Source organism: Hirundo rustica, chromosome W, assembly GCF_015227805.2.
Source record: "Hirundo rustica isolate bHirRus1 chromosome W, bHirRus1.pri.v3, whole genome shotgun sequence".
NCBI classification, from domain to species: Eukaryota; Metazoa; Chordata; class Aves; order Passeriformes; family Hirundinidae; genus Hirundo; species Hirundo rustica.
The window spans coordinates 22,375,651-22,401,762 of NC_053487.1; positions in this window are offsets into that span (position 1 = coordinate 22,375,651).

Below are 26,112 nucleotides of genomic sequence, written 5' to 3' on the forward strand. Positions count from 1 at the left end.
CCAGGGAGGATACAACAAGACAACAAATCAGGGGATTCAGGGGGTAACAAGGTGTGCCCACCCCCAAGCTTCAGACCACTAAAATCCAGAGCCAAAGGAATTTCCCCCAGGCTACCTATCACCTGAAGCCCTCTCCCGGAGATTTCACAATCTGGGAGGGACCCCGGGAGTGATAGACAAGCTGCCCCAGAGAGGGGGGTTGGGGCAGAGGGGATGTTACATGTCATGTGAGGTATGGGATGATTGACACAAAACACCTTATTATACAGACAACACAAAAGGGATACAGAATTGGGGATACAGTGAAACGAACCATAACATAAACTTCTTACAAAAATCTAATAAAACAGTTCTGCACCACCACAATAGGGGTTATACCAGAAGATGGGAAAATGACAGCTAAAGTTTTAAAATTATGTCACCGAGACACACAAAGCAGTCACACGCAGACAAGAGATTTTCGCGAGGCAGAGGTCCTTCCGATTCCAGCTCACAGCTGAGAGAGCCGAGAGAAGGAAGAGACCCCTTTGTTTATTTTTTTACTTTTTATACATTTCTGGGTCTAGCAGAAGATTGGCTTTTTGGGGTTTCCACCCCTCAGCCTCAGTGGCCAGACCAATTGTCAGTTACAATTGTTTTCAGGTTAGAAATATGCAAACAAAGGACAGAGAATGAAAAACAAAGGATTTGTTTATGTTACATCTGTGAGAAAGGTAGAAAACTGCTCTTAATATTGTACAATAACTAAAAAGATCTGACTCCATTTAAGAAAATCAAAAGGCTCAGAAAAACCAGGGTAACAAAATTAGGCCAAGAGGATGAAGAAAAAATTAACAAGGAAGTTTGGGCTGGGGAAGGAAATAGGGGAGGATTAAATATTGACCCCATAAGTGTTACAATAGAGAGAGAAGATTGTCCCATACGTGTACGTCAATACCCCATATCTTTAGAAGGACAGGAAGGTTTGAAGCCAGTAATAGAAGGACTAATAAAGGAAGGGACATTAGAACCTTGCATGTCTCCCCATAATACCCCTATTCTCCCAGTAAAGAAGCCTGATGAGAGTTATAGACTAGTACAAGATTTAAGGGAGGTTAACAAAAGAACTCGGTCTCGTTACCCAGTGGTACCCAATCCCTATACACTTCTAAGTAAAGTTCCACCCCAGCATCAGTGGTTTAGTGTAGTGGATCTTAAAGATGCTTTTTAGGCCTGTCCACTAGCCAAAGAGAGCCGAGATATCTTTGCCTTTGAATGGGAGGATCCAAAAACTGGAAGAAAGCAGCAATTAAGATGGACAAAATTACCGCAGGGGTTCACGGAGTCTCCAAACTTATTTGGGCAAGCTTTAGAAAAAATACTGCAAGCCTTCTCCACTCCTCCTAGAATACAAATTATCCAATATGTGGATGATCTTCTACTATCTGGGGAAGATGAAGTTAAAGTTAGAGAAGCTACAATAAAACTTTTAAATTTTCTTGGAGAAAAAGATTAAGGGTATCAAAAGGGAAACTGCAATTTGTAGAACCAGAGGTAAAATATCTTGGACACTTGATAAGAAAGGGTAGTCGAAGGCTCAATCCAGAGAGAATTGCAGGAATTTTATCCCTTCCACCTCCCTCTTCAAAGAGGGAAATCAGAAAACTACTCGGATTATTGGGATATTGTAGATTATGGATTGAGGGGTACACACAGGCAGTAAAATTTTTGTATGAAAAGTTAACAGAGGGAGATAATATAAAATGGACCAAGGAAGATGATGATAAATTAGAAAAATTGAAGTTAAAACTGGTCTCAATACCAGCTTTAAGCTTACCTTCACTAGAAAAACCCTTTCATCTGTATGTGAATGTAGAAAAGGCAGTAGCTCGTGGAGTTCTGGTCCAGGAGTGGGGAGGAGTAAAGAGACCAGTAGCTTATTTATCAAAGATGTTAGACCCAGTGAGCCACGGCTGGCCAGTATGTATTCAAGCTATAGTTGCTACTGCAATCCTAGTAGAAGAAAGTCGTAAACTTACTTTTTGAGGTAAACTAATTGTGTGCACACCTCATGCGGTTCTAAATGTGTTAAATCAGAAAGCTGAAAAATGGTTGACAGACTCTAGAATGTTAAAATATGAAGCAATCTTGATAGATTGTTGGGATGGATGAAGCCAAAAAACCCTATAAATATGATTGCCTATATTCTGAGAATGTGAAACCTGTAGGTGAGATAGAATTGAAATTAAGTTTTGATGTTTGAGATGTATTAGATATTGGATGTCTGGGAAAACAGTTATGTGACCAGCTGAAAGTTACCTGCAGCCAGACCCAGGTCAAATGGAATGTTCTGTCTCACCCCCCAATGGTTCATCCCACACCTGTACCCCTCCCCCGAAGTATCAGGTATCTGTAACCCCATTGGCACAAGTCCTGTTCCAGCCCACCTTGAGACCCCTTATCAGGGGGCTGCGAAGGTGGCTCAGCCTCGAGACCCCTTATCAGGGGGCTGTGGAGGTGGCTCAGCCTCTTTGCTCTTTGCTCTTTGCTTTTTGCTTTTTGCTTTTTGCTTTTTGCTCTCCTCCACTCCCAACCTCTGCCTTCCCCCACCTTCCTAGGCCTTGCCACGAGCTGCAGCCTGGCAGCTCAGAGCAAGGCCTCACATCCCTTACAATAAACCTAATCTTCTAAAACCTAACTTCAGAGATCTCTCGTCTCCATTTATCTACACCGTCCTGGAGTCCACAGCAACAGCGGAGGAAGCAATTTCTACACTGTGGAGCCTGGTGTCAGTGGTTTGGTAGTCCGTGTCCCATAGTGGGGACAGCGGCAACCTGTCTTTGTTGTGTCATCTTGCAGTTTAAAGGTGCCTTGGTAGTCCCTGTCCCGTATTGGGGACAGCGGTAACCGTTTTTTTTTTGCTGTGTCGTCTTGCAGTTTAAAGATGACTTGGTAGTCCGTGTCCTGTGAGGGGGCAGTGGCGGCAGTAAAATAACCGGTTTTGTTGTTGTGTATTAGGAGCAGTGGTGGCTCCGGTTACAGTTTGTGGTTTAAAGGTACCTTGACAATCCATAATCCGAGTGGCTAGCCCGTTCTGGGACGCGAAGGGTCCCGTTGTGGGTTGCGGAAAATCCCGACTGCGGCCCCGCGTGCGCCCGGTGTGTGTGGTGTGAACGGACCCGTGTTTTGTGGTCTCGTGGCTTTGCGTGTTTGTGTCTTCAGGTGTGGAAGAATTATTGGTGCACCGTATGTATCGTGGTCTGTGGGAGTTTGTGTAAGCGTTTTGATTTGTGTGATTTTGGAGCGTGTTAGTAACCTGTGTAAATGTTTTTAGGAGTTTTGCAAGCTTGAAGTTGTAAAAGCCCTTTTGACTTCCCCGCCTGATCAGCGGAGGGATCCCTCTGTTTGAGAGAGCAAAAGGATTTAAAGTGTTTGTATTGTACCCAGATTGTGTACTGGAGGGGAATTAGACTGTGTGTGAGCTTGAATAGCGTGTGCTTTTGGCAACAAGATTTTGCTGACGTTTTGTTAGGTGAAAAAAGCATTTGTGTAACTTTAAATTGTTTATTTTTTTGAGCTAAAAGGAGCAAGCGGCGTAAGGAGGTTTGAAACCTGAGCCAGCCCCAGCAATCGTGAGGGGATGATTTGTTTCCCTGGTAACTGCAGGGGAATCCAGGCTCTGCAGCCTCGGGCCGTGTCTCTAAACTCCCTGTAAAACCCTAAGAAGTTCTTTTGGCGAGTGAGTGTTTTAGTTAAAGGAAAAAAAAAAAAAAAAAAAAAAAAAAAAAAGGGTTTTGCTTGTTTGTGAGGCTTGCAGTTGCTAGAGTGTGTGGTAATATTTTAAAGTCCTGGTGGTGTAGTCCCTAACCGCAGAGGAGTGGAGAGGCAGCGTGGGATCAGGGTTACCCCCCCACCTCCTTCTCACGGAGGGATTTGTGTGTGGTGTCCCGGCCAAAAGCCGTAAGATTTTTCGGCGAGACCTTGTTGAAACTTCTAGTGGAGTGTGTTTGGGGTCGTAAGGGACCCCTGGCTATTTTCTTTGCGAACCTAAAACGGTTGGTGTTTGGAGTTGGGTCTCTCTAAGAAAAGGCTTTGATTGTGTGCAGAAAGCAGAGCCCAGAACTTATGCCCAGAGCTAGCAGAAAGAGCCGAGAAATTTTTGGTGCTGAGAAGCGCAATTGAAGTAGTCCACTTTGTGTTTTGTAACATCTTGGACCAAAAGGGATTCTAAACATGGGGGCAAATGAGAGCAAAGAGATTCCCAGAGGAAGCCCTTTAGGGTGTATCTTAACACACTGGAAAGAACTGGTGGGCTGTGGTGGTACCGAAACTAAGAGGGAGCTTGCTAAGCTTTGTACACAATGGTGGCCATTATATAAACTTGATGAAGGTGTGAAGAGGCCAGTAAACGGTACACTGGACTATGAGACATTATTACAATTGATGCTTTTCCTTCGGCGTGAACAAAAGTGGCAAGAAGTAGCTTATGCTGATATGTTTTTTATTCTCAGGAATCATCCCGAGTGGCAAAGGGATCGTGGAATGAGGTCACCATCTGATCCTTTAGTATTAGCCCTTGAAAAGGATAATAAAGCTACTAAAGGGAAGCCCAAACGGTGTTGTGTTTCTTTCTCATCTGAGGGACGGCAGTTGTTTCTGTCCCCTCTCAGGGATGCCAGAAATTTCTGCCCACTCAGGGACGCCATTTGTCGGGGGCTCCTTTTTAGGAGCTTAAATTCCCCGGCATTCAGGTGGTCTTAGAGTTCTGGCCCTCTGCAAAGCTCTGTGCCAAACGCAGGAAAAGACGGAGTCTTCAAGGTTACATGCTTCGTTTATTAGTTCTTATCTTACAATTTTCTCAGTGTCCAAAAGATGTTTGCCGCGGCTCGGACATCTGGTGACTCCCCCCGTCTCTGGGCTGTCCTTATCTTTTATACTAATTGCTACGTATTCTTTATTTACTATTTATTACCAATGTCTATCACTATTACTAAAAAGGTCATCTTTACTCTGACCCAATCCTCACTAACTACTTTGTGCCAACGTCACTGCAGAAATGGAGTGAGGGAACAAGAAGGAAGAAGAAAGGGACAACGCCCTAAATTCTCCATCTTGCCCCATTCACTTCAATGCCAAGAATCCCAAACTCACTGTTTTTTCACCCTGTGATATACTAAACTACTATTTTTACACTCTTGTGGCCTGCAATGCTTCCTGCAGTGCAAGAAGCCTCTCCCATGGACTGAAATCAAATCCAGTGTCTCTCTGAGCTCTGGGCTCTGGGCTGGGGTCCCAGACCCCCCTGCCCAGGTCCCTGACCCTCCAGGGCAACCAAAGGAATGCCCTGGACTCCAACAGTGTTGTAGTACCTGCTCGATAAATCAGAGGTGCACCCATCCTGACAAAGTATACCAAGCAGAGGCTTTGGAACAAGAGACAGAAGACATACTTAAGCCAGCCCCTAGGAGGCAGGAAAGGAGGAGGGTGGTGGGGGACGCAAATTCAGAACCATCATTGACTCCAACCCCCCTCACTTCATCTTTAGCTTCATCTTCCTTTGGGAGGACAGCAATTGAGGTAGGGGTTTCTCCACCCACTCCTAAACCCCGGGAACCACCCAAATTTTATCCACCACTGCCTAGCAGTGACAGTGAGTGGGAGGAACCTGAACCCCTCCCACCATGTCCTAAGATTCCCTCACGAGGACCTATAGCATCAAGGACCCGAAAACAAACCAGAGAGGTCATAAAAGCACCTCTAAGACAAGCAATAACCTCTGATGGGGAAACAAAACTGATTAAAGTTCCCTTTTCCTCAATTGATTTAGAAATTTAGGAAAGGATTGCTAAGGGCTATCGAAGTGATCCAATAGGGGTTGCTAAGAAAATGAAGTTTATGATTAGGCAGCATTCACCTGATTGGGCAGATCTGCAACTGCTACTTGATGCCTTAACAGAAACTGAGAAGCAATTAGTTTTGAAAGTAGCTGGGGATCTGGCTGAGGATGATTGTAGAACAACACAGGAGGATGTTAAAGATGTATTTCCCCTTCAAGACCCAGGTTGGGATCCTAATGATGATGAGGGGTTAGGACGGTTAGAGATACCAAGAACTGATAGTAAAAAGGCTAGAAAGAGCAATCCCCAAAACCATAAACTGGTCAGCCTTATATGCTATCAGACAGGGCCCCTCTCAAACACCTTCTGAATTTCTAGATCACCTGCGAGATGCAATGCGCCGACATGTGGTGGTGTGAGAATTGTTTTTATTAAGTTATCAAGTTATTTTTGTAAGATTTTTAAGTTATTTTTATAATGGTTTAGTTCACTGTATACCCCTGTGTTCTGCATTGGTTTTCCCTTTTACATTGGTTGTTTTGTCTATTGTAAAACCAGACGTTTTCTGTCATTCATCCCTTCCCTGCACCTGTCACTGTCAATCCCCCCCCCCCCCCCCCCCCCCCCCCGTGGTCGTCCTGTCACTCAGAGACCCTTCCCTGGTTTCTAGAAAACTCCGGGAAGGGTGCCGAGTGATAGGCTGGGGCCCGGGAGACCCCCTCCCATCATTTTGTGGTTGGTCCCCAGTTCCATGGTTCACACCCCCGGTTAACCCCCCGATCCCTGTGACTGGCTGACCAGTTGTTGCCACCCCTGTTTCCACCCCCCCTTAAAACCTGCCGCGTGCCTGGCCTCAGGGTCTCTCCTGGGCAGCCGGTGCAGCGTGCAGCAATAAACCTACGTTGCATCCTGCTCGAGAGAGTCCGCCTTTCATTCAGTTGCCGAGGTCGCTGACGTCATCAACGTGCCCGTCGCTGAGGGTGGGATCCAAGATCCCACAGAGAGGAAGTGGCACGCTTTGTCCGCCGCTCCGAATTTACCACGTTGCCACAGTGAAACTCTGAGCTAGCCTGTGGTCGCGCGGGTCAGCGCGAATTGGACACTGTGACAGCGGTCTGGCGCCCACTGCGGGGCCACAAGACGGACCCTGCGGCACGGATTTAGGCTGTCGAATCAGCCGAGGAAATCTTTGGACGCCCCGCTACCCCTGGCTGCAGCGGCTCTCAGAGATCACGCTCCCGGGGGAGAAGTGGTCAACCCGGAGCACCCACCGGGTCCACTTCAGGCAGCTGATACTGACAACCCCAGGTTTCGTCTTGTTCCAGGAGGGGGTAAGTTGCTCTTCGTGAGGGCACTTACTTTTTGGGAAGGGTGCTTCGGGACGAAGACCCTATTTTGGAAAGGGATCCCCCAGGAGTGGGGGGGACCCCAAGCCGCACGGCTCGGGGGGGTGGTGGTTTGCCTCATTCCCCCGCGGGAACCTTCCTCGGAACTCTTTTACTTTCTCTTTCGTTTTTAAATTTTAAGTTAAAAGCAGTAGTCGGGCGGGCGGCGATTCCCGAGAGTTTTAGGACACTGCATTTTAATTTCATCGCAGCTCCCCGGGACTGGTTTTGGGAAAAATTACCCGGTTTTAGGAGGTTTAATCCGCGGTTTGTTTTAAGTTTCATTTTGATTTTGCCTGGGTGTTAGTCGGTGAGCGGAAGAAACTAATTGTGAGAGACATGGGTGGTAGCCTCTCAGCCGCTCAGAAAGGATTGTATTATAGTTTTAATTCTGTTCTTCAATTTGCCCAGTTAAAAATTTCAAAAGGCGAGCTCAAAAGGTTTGTCAGGTGGGTGTTCCTGCACTTTCCTCACACGTCTCCAGAGCAAATTTACAGCTCCAAATTTTGGCAAGCTGTGATTAATAAAATTAATAATTTGGCTCTCTCAGGGGACAAACATGCTTCAAAATTTCTTAATTTGGCTTCGCAGCTTTCAGCTGCTGTTACAAAAATGAATAAGAAGGTGCAGAAACAGCCAGCCCCAAGACAAACTGCCCCCTGTTCTCCTTGTCCCCCTGCCCTTTCTCCTCGTCCCCAGAAGGGAGTCCTTAAGGGAGCAGCAGGGGTTCAGCCTGCCAGCTCAGGGCCCTTAAGGACCCCCCGATCCCCCCGCCCGGGCAGTCGTAGCCAGACTGCTTGGGGCTTCTCGGACAGCCCTGGCCAGGCTGCTTGAGAATTCCACCCTTCCCCATTTTCCCCAGTTAACAGACCCCGAGTTCGATTTAGTTTAGCTGAGGATTCCACACCACAAAATGGCTCCCCTACCCCTTATCCCCAAGATGGAGGAGACCGCATGGAACAGTCCTCCCCATCCCCCTACCCTCCTTCCTTCAATCCCTTTCTTCCCGCCCTTGATCAGCCCAACCCCTTCCTCTCCTCGGCCCCTCCTATCCCCCAAAAGACTCTGCCCATGCCTCCACCCTCTTCAAGGACTCCACCCTCAGCTCCTCCCAGCTACTCCTCCCACTGGAACGCCCACATGACATCAGCGGGTTCCCAAACCACGCCCCCTGCCGGAAGACCTGCCTCCTGGGCTTCCGGTTCCCACGCTCCCCCCTCCGGTTCCCATGGTCTGGGCCCGGAGGGGGCAGGGCCAGGGCCTGAGCCTGCAGGGATGCATCAGCCTTCCCCTGTTCCCTCAGTGTCCCCAGTTGTCTACAAGGGCTCCCGAGGAGGGCACAATGTTCGAGCAGTCCACCACCCATTTTCTCAGGCCACCATCAGAGACCTCTGCAAGGCACATCGGGATTATGGGCGGGACAGCCCCTATTTTAGGGGCTTGCTCCGCTCTGATCTCGAAGCTGCTGTTGTCATCCCAGCTGACCTTAGGCAGCTGTTCTCCTGCCTCATGGACTCCACTGAGTTCAAGCTATGGGAGGCAGCATGGAGACAGCTGCTTAGGGAGGCCTTGCCGAGTCTCCTCACAGATCCAGAGACTGCAGTGGATGAAAATGGGAATGCCCTCACCCTGGAACACCTCATGGGTGAGGGAAGGTGGACAGATCCGACAGACCAAGCGTCAGGCATCCCAATCAAAGCCCTCCAGACCATCAGGGAGCATGCGGTCACAGCCTTCTTCAGCATGGTGCCAGATGGCCCAATCATTCCATATTATAAGATTGTGCAGGGGACCAAAGAGGCTTTTACTAAGTTTGTGGAGCGGCTCACCCGAGCAATTGAAGTCCAAGTATCAGAAGTGGCCGTGAGAGAAGGGATCCTAAGGGAGATGGTGTTCGCAAATGCGAACAATTTGTGCAGGACTGCAATTCTTAGCCTCCCTTTAGACCCTCCTCTGACCCTTCAAGACATGCTTCGGGTGTGCCAACTCAAGGTCCCCTACATGCAGGGTAATGACTGGGATGCCAAATCAACAACACCAAGAGTGGCTGCAATATCTGGCACCCAGCAAGAACACATTCGCAGGCCGTATGCTCCCCAAAGAAACAAGTGTATCATCTGTCGGGAGCCGGGACACTGGGCCAATAATTGCCCACTGAGGGATGACATTGAACTATTGAAAAGGAAAAAAGGGGGAGGCGGGGGAAGTGGGAGAGTGGGAGGGACGGGAGATAACTCCCGTCAGTTAAACTGAGGGAGGAGCGCAGGTCCGCCCGGCGCGGTGACACAAATAGGGCGGACCAGGCAGTGGGAGGGAGGAAAGAAAGAACAAGCACCAATGATACGCTGCCCAAAACCAAAAAAGACATTCTTACCAGACGTGACACACCTGACGAGACAATTTTAACTGACCATGACCTGTCAAAACATATTCTAATAACATCTTCGAATGAAGAACCTTTCAGGTTGGAGCTCACCAAAGCCTTGCACCTGAAAAGCGTGGATTGGACCTTCCTGTCAGTAAACCTAAAGGAACAAAGCACCTGGCCAGTCCAAGGGAAGGAACTTGTCGTCATCGGGGATTGTAAGTACACCCCGCAAGAGATCGAGATTCTCCCGGGGATTTTAGTCAACAACCCTGAGAATCTCGTTCTCTGGCTGCATTGCACCCATCCACCGACCTTTCTCCCTAAAGGTCAAATAATCGCAGACATCATCACTACCCGGGGACCAAGCAACACATCAATGGTCCCGATGGCTTGCCCTGTGCAAGCCATCACTGAAGAAAGGCCCCGGGTAGAATGCGAATTCACGGTGGGCGGGGAAACACTTAACATCACAGCTCTTTTGGACACCGGGGCAGATGTGACGATCATGCCAGCCCAAGATTGGCCGTCACATTGGGCTTTGCAGGATGTGGCTGGACACGTCCAGGGTGTTGGAGGGCTTCAATTGGCAAGACAGTCAAAGAGCGTGGTACAAATTAAGGGGCCAAAAGGGCAATTGGCAAATATTCGCCCTTTTGTTTTAAATTATAAGGAACCCTTGCTTGGAAGGGATCTCATGGCTCAATGGGGGGTCAAGATTGACATACCCGACCCCTCAGTGGACATTTCCACAGCGACCATTGAAGAGCGTCCCACCAAAAAACTAAATTGGCTCACTGATAATCCAGTTTGGGTGGAGCAATGGCCGCTTTCCAAACAAAAATTAAAAGCGCTCGAGGAGCTCGTGGAGGAGCAGTTAAGAAAAGGACACATTGTAGAAACTGATAGCCCTTGGAATTCTCCGGTTTTTGTGATTCAGAAACCGGGGAAAGACAAGTGGCGCCTCCTCCAGGACCTCCGTCAAATTAACAATGTGATTGAGGACATGGGATCTCTCCAACCGGGAATGCCTTCCCCAACCATGCTCCCTGAAAATTGGAAATTGGCTATCATTGACATCAAGGATTGCTTTTTCCAAATTCCTCTTCACCCGGATGATGCCCCACGTTTTGCATTCTCGGTCCCCACCATCAACCGAGAAGCCCCAAGGAAGCGCTATCACTGGCGGGTACTCCCTCAGGGGATGAAAAACAGCCCAGTCATCTGCCAGTGGTATGTTGGTCCTTGTTGTCCCCTGTCCGCGCAGCCGCGGGACAGGCCATCATCCATCATTATATGGATGATGTCCTGGTGTGCGCCCCGACTGACGATGTGCTCACACATGCGCTTGACCTGACAATCAATGCATTGATTGCTGCAGGTTTTGAGCTGAAGGAGGAGAAAGTTCAACGGATGCCACCCTGGAAGTACCTCGGGCTGGAAATCGGCAAGCGGACCATTGTTCCGCAGAAATTGGCCATCAAAACAAAGGTAAGTTCCCTCGCAGATGTCCACCAGCTGTGTGGGGCTTTGAATTGGGTAAGGCCCTGGCTAGGTTTGACCACCGAAGACCTAGCCCCCCTTTTCAATTTATTGAAAGGGGGAGAGGAGCTTAGTTCTCCTAGGGCCCTTACCCCAGAAGCAAAAAAGGCTCTGGAAAGAATTCAGGACGCTATGTCCTCAAGGCAAGCTCATCGATTTGACCCCAAGCTGCCTTTCAAATTTATCATACTGGGAAAGTTGCCGCACCTCCACGGGATGATCTTTCAGTGGAAAGACATCCCGAAAAAGGACCGAGGCGCGAAAGATCCACTCTCCGTCATAGAGTGGGTCTTCCTGAGCCATCAGAGGTCCAAAAGGATGACCTGGCCGCAGGAGTTGGTGGCTGAGCTGATCCGGAAAGCAAGGTTCCGGATCAGAGAATTGGCCGGTTGTGACTTTGTGTGTATTCACATCCCAATCGGGTTGAGATCGGGCCAAATTTCAAAGTCAATGTTGGAACACCTGCTTCAAGAAAATGAAGCTTTACAGTTCTCTCTGGATTCCTTTACTGGGCAAATTTCAATTCATCAGCCTGCCCACAAAATCTTTAATCAGGACGTCAAATTTGTATTATCATTAAAAGAGGTTCGCAGCAGAAGGCCACTCAAAGCCTTAACCGTTTTTACTGACGCGTCCGGAAGGTCCCACAAGTCAGTTTTGACTTGGAAGGACCCTCAAACTCAGCAGTGGGAGGCTGATGTAGCTGAGGTGGAAGGATCACCTCAGGTTGCTGAGTTGGGCGCAGTCGTTAGGGCCTTTGAGAGGTTTCCCAAACCTTTCAATTTGGTTACAGACTCCGCATATGTAGAGGGGGTGGTGTCCAGAGCAGAACAGGCCATCCTTCAGGAGGTGTCCAGCATTGCATTGTATGATTTGCTCTCGAAATTAGTCAAGTTAGTTTCCCACCGAGAGCAACCATTTTTTGTGATGCAAACTAGATCACACACCGAATTGCCGGGGTTCATCGCGGAGGGAAACAGGAAGGCAGATGCCCTCGCTGCCCCTGCCGAGATGGCCCCCCTGCCGAACCTCTTTGAGCAGGCAAAACTCAGCCATCAACTGTTCCATCAAAATGCGCCTGGCCTTGTTCGCCGTTTCCACCTAACGCGGGAACAGGCCAAGGCAATTGTGGCCGCGTGTCCGTCCTGCTCCCAGCATGCAGTGCCAACCTTGCATGCGGGGGTTAACCCCCGGGGGCTGAGAAGCTGTGAGGTGTGGCAAACCGATGTTACCCATTTCCCTGAATTTGGCCGCCAAAAGTATATGCATGTGTCTATCGACACATTCTCCGGAGCTGTGTTCGCTTCTGCCCACATAGGGGAGAAAGCGGGGGATGTCATTAAACACCTCATCCACACTTTCTCCTTCCTGGGCATCCCGAAGGAACTCAAAACTGACAACGGCCCGGCGTACAAGTCCAGAGAGCTCTGCAGCTTCCTGCAGCAATGGGGGGTGGAGCACAAGACCGGCATCCCCCACTCCCCCACAGGTCAAGCCATGGTCGAGAGGACCCATGGTACCATCAAAAGGGTTTTACATCAACAGCAGAGGGTCCTCAAAGCAGAAACACCAGCAGTCAGACTGGCCAGGGCACTTTTCACCATCAACTTTCTTAATTGTTCCTTTGAAGGTCTCAATCCACCAATCATAAGGCACTTCGGGGCGAGCTCCTTGTTCTCCATCCGAGAAAGGCCCCCGGTCATGGTCAGGGATCCTGAGTCTGGAAGGACGGAAGGGCCACATGACCTGGTCACGTGGGGACGTGGATACGCATGCGTGTCCACCCCCACGGGACCAAGGTGGATTCCATCCAAGTGGGTGAAGCCCTACGTCCCTAAGGGCTCAGGATCCAAAACAGTCATCAGTCCGCAGGTGGCAGACGCAGCGTGGAGGCGGAAGAGGAAACAGGGGCAACATCCTTGGGCGGAGTTTCCTTTCCCCTACTGTTCCTACCCTGAGTAACTTTGTGTTTAGTGTTTTTTAGTTTTAACATAGCAACCACCCAGACCGGATTCCCCGCTCCGAGGAAATTCCACCTACCCCTCGGAGCCCTGATATCGCTCAGCCTGTGTCTCTCAGTCGTCGGATGGCTGCTCCCACAACCAAAAGCAAACGTGTGGGCCACCCTGGCGAACTTGTCATCGAAAGCCGAGGACGTCCACACTGCCATCCGACAGATGCGAGAGATGGTGGGAAACATCAAAAGGGAGACCGACAACTGGCTGAGTGGACTCTTTACTAACTAGGGAATCTCCGGCTGGGCTTCATCCATCATAAAGACTGTGTTGCTGTGTTTGTTTATTTTGTTGTTAATTATGCTTGCGTTCGGTTTACTTAAAAGGATATTGTATAATTTAATTTCTGCCACCACACACTCCCCCTCAGTCAACCATGTCATCGTGCCAACTGAGGAGAGCCCTGAGGAGGAAGGACTGGAGTTGGAGGAAGTGCTGGAAGGGGCCCCGGAAGATGATGGAGAAGATCCGGATGAAGAAGAGCATGGACTGGGGTACCCAACGCAGCATCACTGACCTCCCTCCTCTGTTCCAGTCCCACTCCTCTTGAAAAAAACAAAAAAGGGGGAGATGTGGTGGTGTGAGAATTGTTTTTATTAAGTTATCAAGTTATTTTTGTAAGATTTTTAAGTTATTTTTATAATGGTTTAGTTCACTGTATACCCCTGTGTTCTGCATTGGTTTTCCCTTTTACATTGGTTGTTTTGTCTATTGTAAAACCAGACGTTTTCTGTCATTCATCCCTTCCCTGCACCTGTCACTGTCAATCCCCAACCCCCCCCCCCCCCGTGGTCGTCCTGTCACTCAGAGACCCTTCCCTGGTTTCTAGAAAACTTCGGGAAGGGTGCCGAGTGATAGGCTGGGGCCCGGGAGACCCCCTCCCATAATTTTGTGGTTGGTCCCCAGTTCCATGGTTCACACCCCCGGTTAACCCCCCGATTCCTGTGACTGGCTGACCAGTTGTTGCCACCCCTGTTTCCAACCCCCTTAAAACCTGCCGCGTGCCTGGCCTCAGGGTCTCTCCTGGGCAGCCGGTGCAGCGTGCAGCAATAAACCTACGTTGCATCCTGCTCGAGAGAGTCCGCCTTTCATTCAGTTGCCGGGGTCGCTGACGTCATCAACGTGCCCGTCGCTGAGGGTGGGATCCAAGATCCCACAGAGAGGAAGTGGCACGCTTTGTCCGCCACTCCGAATTTACCACGTTGCCACAGTGAAACTCTGAGCTAGCCTGTGGTCGCGCGGGTCAGCGCGAATTGGACACTGTGACACCGACACACCACCCTGGATCCTGGATCTGATGAAGGAACGCAGCAATTAATAAATTTATTTTTAGGACAATCCACAGGAGTGTGATATATGTCCTAAAGTTAATTTGTGTTAAAAGATATAAAATGTAATACCATCCCTATAAGTATAAGTTTTGTTTTAATCCAATATGCTATGAGTTAACTCAGAAGAAAGCAGCTCAGTAAAGGTACAGGAATTTCTCTTGCCTGAAAAGACCGGCGGGGGGGGGGAAATACGAGACAAAACATGATTAGAATTACCAGGAGGGAGACACAAACATGCCTCTGCTGGGAATCATTAAAAAGGAATGTAACATATGTTCTAAAGTTAATTCATGTTAATAGAATATAAAATGTAATACCAACTGTATAAGTTCTGTATAAACTAGCATGTTGGAAGTTAAGTTTTGTTTAAAATAGCATTTTGTGAGTTAACTCGGGGGAAGGTAGCTTAATAAAATACAGGAATTTCTCTAGCCTGAAAAGGCATGGGATGGACATGAGGAAAGCTTGATTGGAATTACCAGAAAGGAGGACAGAAGACTGTCACTGCCAGGAATCGTTGAAAAGAAACAAAAGGCAACGGAAAACGGGGATGATAGCCCGGAGAACCCGATGATTGTATCAGATCCGTATCTAGATGGTCTCCGTCTGGAATTAACATGTCCACACCACACCTGGACCCAACCATTAACAGCATTGTCCTCCTCCGCTGATCCATTCAGACTCTTAGAACTGAAACCTGCATGTTTAATGAAGATGCCCCGGAGGGAGGACCGTCGACATCCCGAGCCTCTCTCCGCGATCCAGTGTATAAAAAGAGACTGCTGCAAACCAAAAATGTGAACTTGGGGATAACAGACTGGCAGAGTGTGTTATCGTTGTTCACCCAGCGGCGACCCCGGGCTCAATGCTGTCCTTTTAATTGTGGCTGTCCGAGACTGTTATTTTTTCTCTCAATAAAATTCCAAATTTTGATTTATCGAATTTGGTCCATCTCATTTATAACAGGAGATATCAGGCGGAAACTCCAGAAGATCCGGGGTCCAAACAGCCGGAATTTAGAAACTTTATTAGATGAGGCCTGGAGACTTTTTAGTAACCAGGAAGAAGGGTATAAACAAGGGATGAAGAAACTAGCAGCAGTAGTAAAAGAAGGAGAAAAAAGAAAACATGGGTAAGGACCACCCCGACTAGGAAAAGATCAATGTGCATTTTGTAAGAAATTTGGTCACTGGAAAAAACAGTGCCCAGAATTAAGAAAGGGTGATGAACATAAAAAAGGTGATCAGAAAAAGGAAAAAGTAGTTGCTCATGTAAAGGAGGACTGAAGGGGACCGGAGGACCCTACCCTAGGGGACCCTCTGGTTATAGTTAAACTGGGGAACAAAGAAAAAGAAGTGAAATTTTTGATAGACACAGGGGCAACATTTTCAGTGTTGAATAAGGCCCTAATACCTGTAACCAATGACTATGTTATGGTAAAGGGGGCAACTGGCCAATCTGAAAGAGCTTATTTTTGCAAACCATTGAAGTATAAATTGGGAAAACAGTGGGGCATCCATCGATTTTTATACATGCCTGATGCTCCATCTGCACTTTTGGGCAGAGATTTGCTCGAGCAGCTGGAAGCAAGAATAATATTCAAAAATGGGGAAATTAGTTTGGAGGTAAAGGATCAACAGTATGTAGAACTGTTAAGCTTAATGCTAATAACCAAAGAAATTGAAGTGGCAAGTGAAAAGGAAAATTTTAGGAAAATAATGGATCAAGTATTTCCAGGAGTATGGGCCTCCAATATACCAGGAAGAGCAAAGAATGCACTACCAGTGCAAATCAGGCTTAAAGAAGGAGGACAGCCAGTAAGAGTTAAACAATACCCCCTAAAGAACGAAGATATAGAAGAGGTTAGCCCAATTATTGAGAACTTTCTGCAGCTAGGACTACTGAGAGAGTGTCAATCTGATTTTAATACTCCTATTCTGCCAGTAAAGAAACCTGATGGGTCATACAGATTAGTACAAGATTTAAGGGCTGTTAACAAGGTAACTGAAGACTTGTATCCAGTGGTTGCCAATCCCTATACCATGTTAACCCGCTTAACACCTGAACTATCTTGGTTTACTGTTCTAGATCTAAAGGATGCTTTCTTTTGCCTCCCTCTCCATGAAGCCAGCCAGAAAATTTTTGCATTCGAGTGGGAAAGCCCTAAAACTGGAAGAAAAAACTCAGCTCACATGGTGTGTGTTACCACAGGGGTACAAGAACTCCCCCACTATATTTGGGGAACAGCTTGCCAAGGATTTGGAGTCCTGGGAACCTCCACCAGGAGAAGGACAGTTACTCCAGTATGTGGATGATCTCTTAACAGCCACCCGGACCCAGGAGACATGCGTGGACTGGATGGTAAGCCTCCTGAACTTTCTAGGCCTGCAAGGGTATTGAGTATCCCAGAATAAAGCCCAAATGGTGAGTCAAACAGTTATTTACCTGGGTTACGAAGTAAGTGCTGGACAAAGGACTTTGGGGCAGGATCGCAAGAAAGCAATATGCCAGACCCCAAAACCTCAGACAGTGAAAGAACTAAGAACCTTTTTAGGCATGACAGGGTGGTGCAGACTGTGGATTTATAACTATGGGTTGCTTGTTAAACCTCTGTATGCCTTGATCACAGAAGGGAGCAGAGATCTTCAGTGGACAAAAGAAGCAACTCGAGCCTTCAACCAACTAAAGAAAGCCCTTATGTCAGCTCCAGCCCTGGGACTTCCAAACGTGAGTAAACCATTTTTCCTGATTTCTCATGAGAAGCAGGGGATTGCCTTGGGAATATTAGCACAGAACTTAGGCCTGTACCAGAGGGCAGTGGCCTATCTTTCCAAGCAACTGGACACAGCAGCTAAAGGATGGCCAGGGTGCCTCAGAGCAGTTGCAGCAGTAGCAATAAACATCCAAGAGGCACGCAAATTCACCCTAGGCCAGAAGATGACTGTGCTAGTATCTCACACAATGTCTGCAGTCCTTGAGGCAAAAGGGGGACATTGGCTCTCCCCACAGAGATTTCTGAAGTACCAAGACATACTGGTAGAACAAGATGATGTTGAAATTGTGGTAACTAACATTGTGAACCCAGCTTCCTTCCTCAGTGGGAGTATGGGAGAACCAGTGACCCATGACTGCCTGGAGACCATTGAAGCCACTTACTCCAGCCGCCCAGATCTGAAGGACACCCCGCTTGAGGATGCTGAGACCTGGTTTACTGATGGAAGCAGCTAAGTCATCAGTGGAAGAAGGCATGCTGGGTATGCAGTTACCACAAGTAAGAGGGTAATAGAGTCTGGACCACTACCAACTAATACATCTGCACAGAAGGCTGAAATAATTGCCTTAATCCGAGCCCTAGAGCTGGCAAAAGGAAAAAAGATCAACATCTACATGGACTCAAGGTATGCATTTGGAGTGGTTCCTGCTCATGGAGCCATCTGGAAGGAGAGAGGATTGCTGAATTCACAAAGCAAGAGTATTAAACATGCACAAGAGATACTGAGGCTATTAGATGCCATACAACTACCGGAGAGAGTAGCCATAATGCACATCAAGGAACACCAAAAAGTGAGCTCTGAATTAGAAGAAGGGAATATGCTGGTGGACAGAGAGGCAAAAGAAGCAGCAAAAGGTGAGGTACCTGATAAGGCTGTTGAGGCAGCATTGATTCCAGATGGAAAAGTTTCTATTGAAGGTAAGCCAGTGTACAATAAGAAAGATAAGAAACTTATCAAGGTAGAAAAGGCAAGCTATAACCAGGAAGGATGGGCTGTAACAGAAGAAGGGAAACTTGTAGTGCCCTCCTATTTGTTGTGGTCATTAGTACAGAGGGAACATGAGAAAACACACTGGGGAATAGATGCCTTGTATAACCATTTGAAAGAAAGAATCATGGCCAGGAGATTGCAGGGCACAGTGATACAAGTAACTCATCAGTGTAGTCTTTGCCTCTGAACTAACCCTAAAAACACCCCAAAGCCTAAAGTGGGACAAATTGGGAAAGGTTGTGGACCTGGACAACAATGGCAAATTGATTTTACAGAACTGCCCAGGAAGGGAGGATATAGTTACCTATTGGTGTTAACTGATACCTTTTCAGGATGGCCAGAAGCCTTTCCTGCCAGGACAGCTGAGGCCCGAGAGGTGACCAAAGCACTGTTGCAAGAAATAATACCACGATTTGGAGTTCCAGCTACCATATCCTCAGATAGGGGACCACACTTTATTTCAAAAATTGTGCCGCAAATAAGTCACCACCTGGGAATAGACTGGGAATTGCACACCCCATACCACCCTCAATCTAGTGGCCAGGTGGAAAAGATGAACCATTTGATTAAACAACAAATTGTGAGATTGGGTCAAGAAGCAAATTTGCCCTGGCCTCAGGCTCTCCCATTGGCCTTGTTGCGAATTCGGACAAAACCAAGGGCAAAAGAGAAACTAAGCCCTTTTGAAATATTGTATGGAAGGCCATATGCAGTTCAAGGGGGAACAGCATCCATTCAAGTAGGGGAAGAAACCCTACATGGATATATGGTGGCCCTAAATAAACAACTTAGAGAAATTGAGAAATATGTGGCTGGAACTCAAAACAGAGAACTAGATGGGCCAGTACATGATGTACAACCTGGGGATTATGTGTAAAGTCTTTTGCAGAAAAAACCTTAGAACCACAGTGGGAAGGACCATTCCAGGTACTCCTCACTACCTTCACTGCAATCAAGATCAAAGAACAAAAGGCCTGGATCCATCACTCCTGAGTGAAGAAAGCCCCAGAAGGAATTTGGAAGACCACACCATGCGATAACAACCTGAAGTTGAAGCTCACTCAGAACAACAAATAAATGGACTAAGAGTTATTTTGGACATTATGTGGAAAGTTGTAACTATTGTAGTAATTACCTTAACCATAACAGGAGTCAACACAATACCACGAATGTATAATGTGACTGGGATATACCAGTGCCAAGGAAGAGCTTATGATCCTTACTCTCGTAAGGCTTTAAACAAGATACTAAAAGTCACAAATGCAAGCTTGTGGGAGGGAAGAAATGTTTGGGGATGTAAGTATGCATTCATACAGGATGGGTTCCATGAGGCTTACCATCCACCCATGAAACTCATCAGGGTTGGTCCTGAATGCTGTGATAAATGCTTGAGTAAATGTCTAGAGTTTAGACTCAAAATAGAGGGGTGTGCAATAAGGGGGTATGACATTGATTTTAACATCACTCAGGTATGTACTGAGTACCATAAGAACCAGACCAAGATCACTCCACCAGTACCAAGAAAGGCTGTGATCACCAAGATGCCAGCTATTCCAGAAGTAGAGGAACAAGTAACTCCTGTAGTTACCAAAATTGGGCCATATGCCATTAAAAAGACAGGAGTTCAGAAGCTGATAGTTAACCCAAAGTGGTCTTTAAAATGAGTAGAAATGGGAGTACAGGTAAATGCTTCACACGTTCGGCCAGAATGTGCCCCATTTCTCAGGAACTCCTTTATGGACTGGACTACTTGGCTTCAAAAAAGTATGCCTCCCAATTTTAGGAACAAGAGGGATCTCACTGGATTGCTAGGAACAGGACTGGGAGTGCTGAACACAATAGATTCAGAAGTGTTACTGAATAAATTAACCACAATAGGGAGCGATTTAGTCAAACTACAACAACCTTTGCAATCCTCTCTGCTAGCACTAGGTAACAGTCACTGGAAATTGACCAAGATATTGCCAGAGTGGGAAGACACAGAGGAGTGAGATCATGAAGTAATAATTAACGCACTAGGCACAGCTAGTGAAAGCATCTCGTTGGCCCTAGGGTGTACTCAGGCACAACTGTGGATGCAATCAGTGGCTGCCGCAGTTATCAGGGAAGGTGGAGAAGGAACATTCCCTACTGAAATTTGCAAAATTGTCTGGGATAATGCCTCTGATATGGAGAGGGAACTTCAGTCCTGGTGGATGTTGGTCAATTTCACCTATAACCCTGTGACTAGTGTAGTGACAGCCTTTGTTTTAACTATACACGATGCCTCAGTGGACTTAATACACCCAATAGTCCCCTTAGGATTAAACCATGAGGGAACTGTATTGTACCCTTCTGAACACAGAATGTGGGCATGAGAAATTAAAGGAAAGTGGCAAACTATTAATCTAGAGCCCTGTACTGTGAGGAGACAACTAGGATACATATGTGAAGGGACATTAGAGGGTGACAAAGACACTTGTTTAGACACAGACCAAAGTATTTGTCACTTTGGAACACATCCAGGCAAACAGACAACTTCACTTGTGTATATAGGACAAGGTTGTGTCTGTCTTAGGACAGCGTGCCCCATCATAAGGATAGACAACCAAATCGTGAATGACACTCAATTCAATTTTTGTGTTTGCAATTTTGTTAGAATTAAGGGATGTGATTTTTCCTATCGAGTACCCGTAATATCACATCAGTATATCAAGGCCAACCTAGCCACTGTGCAGAAGATACTGCCTGTGCCCATAGGAATGAATTTGACTTTAGTTGCTCAATTGTTGAAACATCATGAATTGAGAGAAATCTTAAAAGAAATTAGAGATGAAGGGAAAAAGTCATTAATTACTATACACCATGACACAGAGACCATCAAAGGGGTTTTTAAAAGACTTGAGGAACATTTGTCTCATCATTGGTGGGATGTGCTTTTTGGGTGGTCACCAACAGCAACCGGAATATTGAATACCTTAATCCACCCTATAGTTGTGTTGCTTATTTTGGTCAGCATAAGTTTAGTGTTATCCATTGTAATACTTGTTTGGAATTGGAGGATGCGATGATGAGTCGCAGCTTTAACATCACTGTCAAAGGCATATGGCTTAGTCTTGAGAGACACTAGCTGTACAGCTTGGATAGATGAGGAAGACAGTATACTGAGTAAAAGAATTTACTCATTTCAAAGAATAAGTGGGGAATGAGACGTTAATTTTGAGGAACTAAGGATTTTTTTAGGAAAGTTAAGATAATAAGTTGCTGAATTAGCTGAAGTAGATAGGTAAGCTTTGTTAGCAGTTAACAGAAGCTGGATCTTAGATAAGCTACCCCGGATTTAGTAACTCATTTCTTGTCAGGTTTATGTTTATGTAGTTGTGCTTGTAATGAAAACAAAATGTGGTAAATAGGACATAAGATAGCTGCAGATTTCCTGCTTAAAGGACCCATTGAGCACAGGAAACTGTAAGTTCTACCAAGGAATCATTTGTCATGAATGCATTGAAAAGGTAGAAAGGTCAGGATGAGGAAGACTCATCTTACTTCCTCATTTTGGGTGACCCCTCCCCAAAATAGACCCCCGACTCATTTTAAGAAACAAAGTACGCATGCTTAATAGCCTTTTTGCCAATTAGCATACGAAGCGAGGAATGGGAGGTGACAGGGGTATGAATATGCATTTGTATTTTGGGTATTCAACACTTTTGTAAATAAAAGGCTTTGTAATTACCTGTGAATTTCGCAGTGCGAATTAGGGAACTATCCCGCGTGCTGCCCGGCCGTAATAAACATACACTTTCTAACTTTAAACTGTTAGAGAGTTTTTGTTCGTCACAGTTGGGTATCGATATTAGATCAATACCCATATTTCTTTAATAAGTCACAGCAAGCTGCACATGAACACAGCCAAGTGCAGCACCCAGAGACACTTCTCCTGAGCCTTGGAGTCAGCAAAAAAAAAACCAAGCTCAGGTGGCATGGATGAGAAGAAGGAAAAGGAGAGTAAATACAGATGTTCTTCACAAAACAAACTGACCCTCCACTACTTCCGAAGTTTATAAGTCTCTTTGTTAAGTTTTACTTGCTCATTGTCTTGAAACATGAGATTGGAAACTAGAGGATATTAATCATAGAAATTAGAAGATATTTATTAAGAATAGGTATCAGATGATGTGTATTGCTTAATACTTGCTGCTCTTTGTACTGTATTAGTTGCCTAAGGAGGGAAGAGACAGGACTATGTGCAAGAATAATAAGGAGGAATGCAAGGATGTCTGACAAGGAGAAGGATGTTTACCAAAATGGGAGACAAGAATACAAGATTACCAGAGACACTGAGATAACGAGGCTTCCAGGACCAGATAAGGCCGATTTCATAGCTTGGACTATGACTAGAAGATCAATGAGCATGTGCAAGGCAGCGGGGTCAGAAGTTCATCTCAACAGGAAGACAACCTTACTTCATCCTTTGGGACCCCCAAGATGACCACCAGAGACAACTGCGCAGGCACAAAGGACTGATAAGATGATTAGCATATGAAGCGGAGAGGGTGGGAGCTATGAATATACATAAGTGTATTGCAAAACTTGATGCATATGTAACATTCTATAGGTTAAAAGAAAATATGAATGAGCAATGAGCGAGGGGTACGCATGCCTTTGGGAGCTATCCCGCATAGTGTCCAGCGCTGAGTAAATCACATACCTACTTTAAAACTCACTTTGTCTTTGAGTTTTAGAGTCTTTCTGCGTGTCAGTCTCACACTATTATCTTTTCTTATATTCCTACACCTTTTCTACTCAGTATAAATTGATGGGATAAGATGATATAATAAGCTGTTAAAGTTACTCACTGTTTCTATATTTTGGTCAAGTATCTGTATGTCTAAAACAAAAGCAACTATAATGCCTGTGAAAAACGCCAATCACTTGTTTTAAAATTTTGAAAGTTTAATAGTAAATAAAATGGTTATAAAAATAGAATTAGAGTAAAAAAATTGAACAATTAGGGTTAGGACAATACAAGACAATAAAAACAAAGTTACAGATGTCTGGGTGCCTCCCCGAGCAAAACAGCTCTGGAGAAGGACCCCTGTTAACAAAGGATTATCTCTTAAAAGCAATAGCCTGTTGAATATTCATACATTTCATACATGATGCATAAATTCCATTCAAACAAAGAATTGTCTCTGGTTAGTGTCACTTTTTTCCTTTAATCTCTATGGCGTCTTCAGGGCTGAGCAAGGCAGGAGAAGTTGGTCTCTTCTGATAAGGAAGTAGTAAATTCTTTTTCTCTGAAAGATTTATGTTTTCTTGTGGTTGGTACATAAAAACTACATTTTAACTACAAAACTACATTTACCATACTATCAAAATATTAATACAACATTAACAATCAATACAACATAATACATATAGTAAATATCTTGCATAGAGCCATATAATATGCACTTTTCACAATGCCTAAACACAGTGCTTTATATGTGTAAGTTTCATGTAAAGATACATAACAATGTTCAATTGCTCAAACACATGCAAGTCATCTGAAAAAAAAGAAAAAAAAGGCAAAGCTCCTTTATAGCTAGTTGTAGTATTTCCCCACGAGACTAGACAACCGCCGATAGCAAAAGTAAAAGAGTCTGCTCTCTGGCTTCGGGTGGGATTTTACAGCTTTTATTCTGAAGTCCTGCCCTGCTTTGCTGGACTGTCCCGATGACTCGCCGGTGCCAGAGAGCCCTCGCCCCTCCCCCGTGGGGCTTTTTCCCCCAGGGGGCAGGGCCCAGAGGCACCACCCAATCAGGGAGAAGTGGGAGGGAACAGGGCTGGGTTACATTTCAGTGTGGGGGATGGGCACTGGGGGGCAAGGACAGATCATAGGACAGATACATAGAAAAAACATTACAAATCCGATGAAATATAAACCAAATTAATGCATTACAACAGCTAGTCTTGGTGAGTTTTTAAGGATACTTTCTGTTTTCAAAATTCTGTTATTTTCTAACAGTACGACTGTGTGTCCTTTTTATAAGTGTAGTTGTAAGATCCCAGTAATTTTGTCTTCTTAAGAATAACGAGTCTTTAAAGCCATCAAAAAGCAGAAATATAAAAGTCTCTAATTGCCTTACTATAAGGATATACAGCGATCGTGTGGCTGGATGTGATTTTGTCTCTCTATGTACTTTTAGCGTGGCAAATCTGTAAAATTGGCATTTGCGAATACTCAGTCTTTACTAAATCTTGCAGCCTATCACAATTTAATTTTTCTTGTAGAAGTATTTAATTTACAGGTTTTTTTCCGAGAGATGACCTCTGAGGAACCTCTGCTCACCCCATGCAGCCTCTTCAAAATCTTGTTCCCTGCCAGCAAAGAAATAGTCCAATGGCTGAAACACCATGTAGCTTGGGGAAACCCACTATGCTTGCATCTAACATTACCATAATTTGTGACTAAAATATTAGGCACAGGAGATTTGTCCATCAATTTGAATTTAACTGCAAAAACGAAATTGACTTTTGGGATAGAAAAAAAAAATAGTAGCCTTAGTATTAGACCCTGGGGTTGCTGCTGCAAAAAACCTGAAAATGCTAAGAGAATTTCAAGTGCTAGCTGATTAGGCAAACCAATGCTATGTCCTAGACACTGAGAAAGCTGCTCACAAATACTAACATCATCAAGCATGCAACACTGCAAAACCCAGAAGCAATAGATGTTTACTGCCTGCCCATGGATGTGGCTACCAGGGCTTTAAAAAGATGTGCTACTTCAATCTTTCTTCACACTCAATATCCACACACACAAACATCCAGAAGCTAAGGGAGCAAGTAAAGGACTTAAAACCTGAAAAGAACTCAGATCAATAAACTTTCGGACAAAGGGGGTTGGCAATAGGTTTCATCCTTTGTTAAAGGGATTTTGTGAGTTGTAATCATTGTTTTTATCGTTTTGCTCATGTTTCCCTGTTTAGTTCAGTGTCTGCAAAATCTATTAAGGAAGTCTTCATGGTAAGAAAAAACAAGGGAATTGTGGTAACCTTAAAAACCCCCTCAGGGAAACTTCCAGGCTTTGCCCTGGGAAGATTTACCAGAGGGTCCCTGCCTAGGCTGAAAGAGAAGACTTCCTTCATGGTGTCTTGCAAAACTACTGTCAATCTATCCTGGATTGCTTCCTTCATTGGTCACTTTACCCTGCCCTCCCCAATTGTTCATCCCTCATACCCCTCTATAGGTTGCCTTGCCCTTTGTACCGCCCCTGTGCCCTCAGATCATTGGCCACTGACCCCATACTTAACCCCTGAGCAGCACATGGTCTTTGTCTTTTGCCCATGATCCTTCCAGCATGCTTAAGTAAACCTCGCTGGAAAACATCATATAGGAGGCCCTTCCTGTCTTTCCTCTGCTGAAGCATATATGTGTGCAGGGACTTGAAATGGCTGTTCCTGTGGCCTGCTCTGAGTGGCTTCTGAAGGAGACGCTTTGAGAAGGTAGCAGCATTTTCACAATCCAGCCACGCTGCTACAGCTAATTCCCTCAGGTATTGAACACCTTTCTCTATTGCAATCCATTTGCCTTCATGACATGGAATCTCTTCCTTATAGGGATACCTCTCCTTCACTTGACAGGAGTCGTTTCCAGCGGCTAAGGATTTTTTTTCCATCACTTTGTCATTTTTTTCTATCACTTTGTCAATGCCTGGTTCCTTAGCAAGTGATCCCAGCTGTCTGGCTTCCTTAACCCCTAATTCCATACTGTTTGTTCCATTGCTCCAGCACCAGAGCAGCCAGGTTCACCTAGATGATGGCTAAAATCTTTTCCTATCTCCCTCAGCTCACCAAAGGATAGGGATTGAGTGGGTGGTTACCTCTTCTGTCTCTTCTGGTTCCTGTGATTGCCCTTGTTGATGGCCTTGGTAATG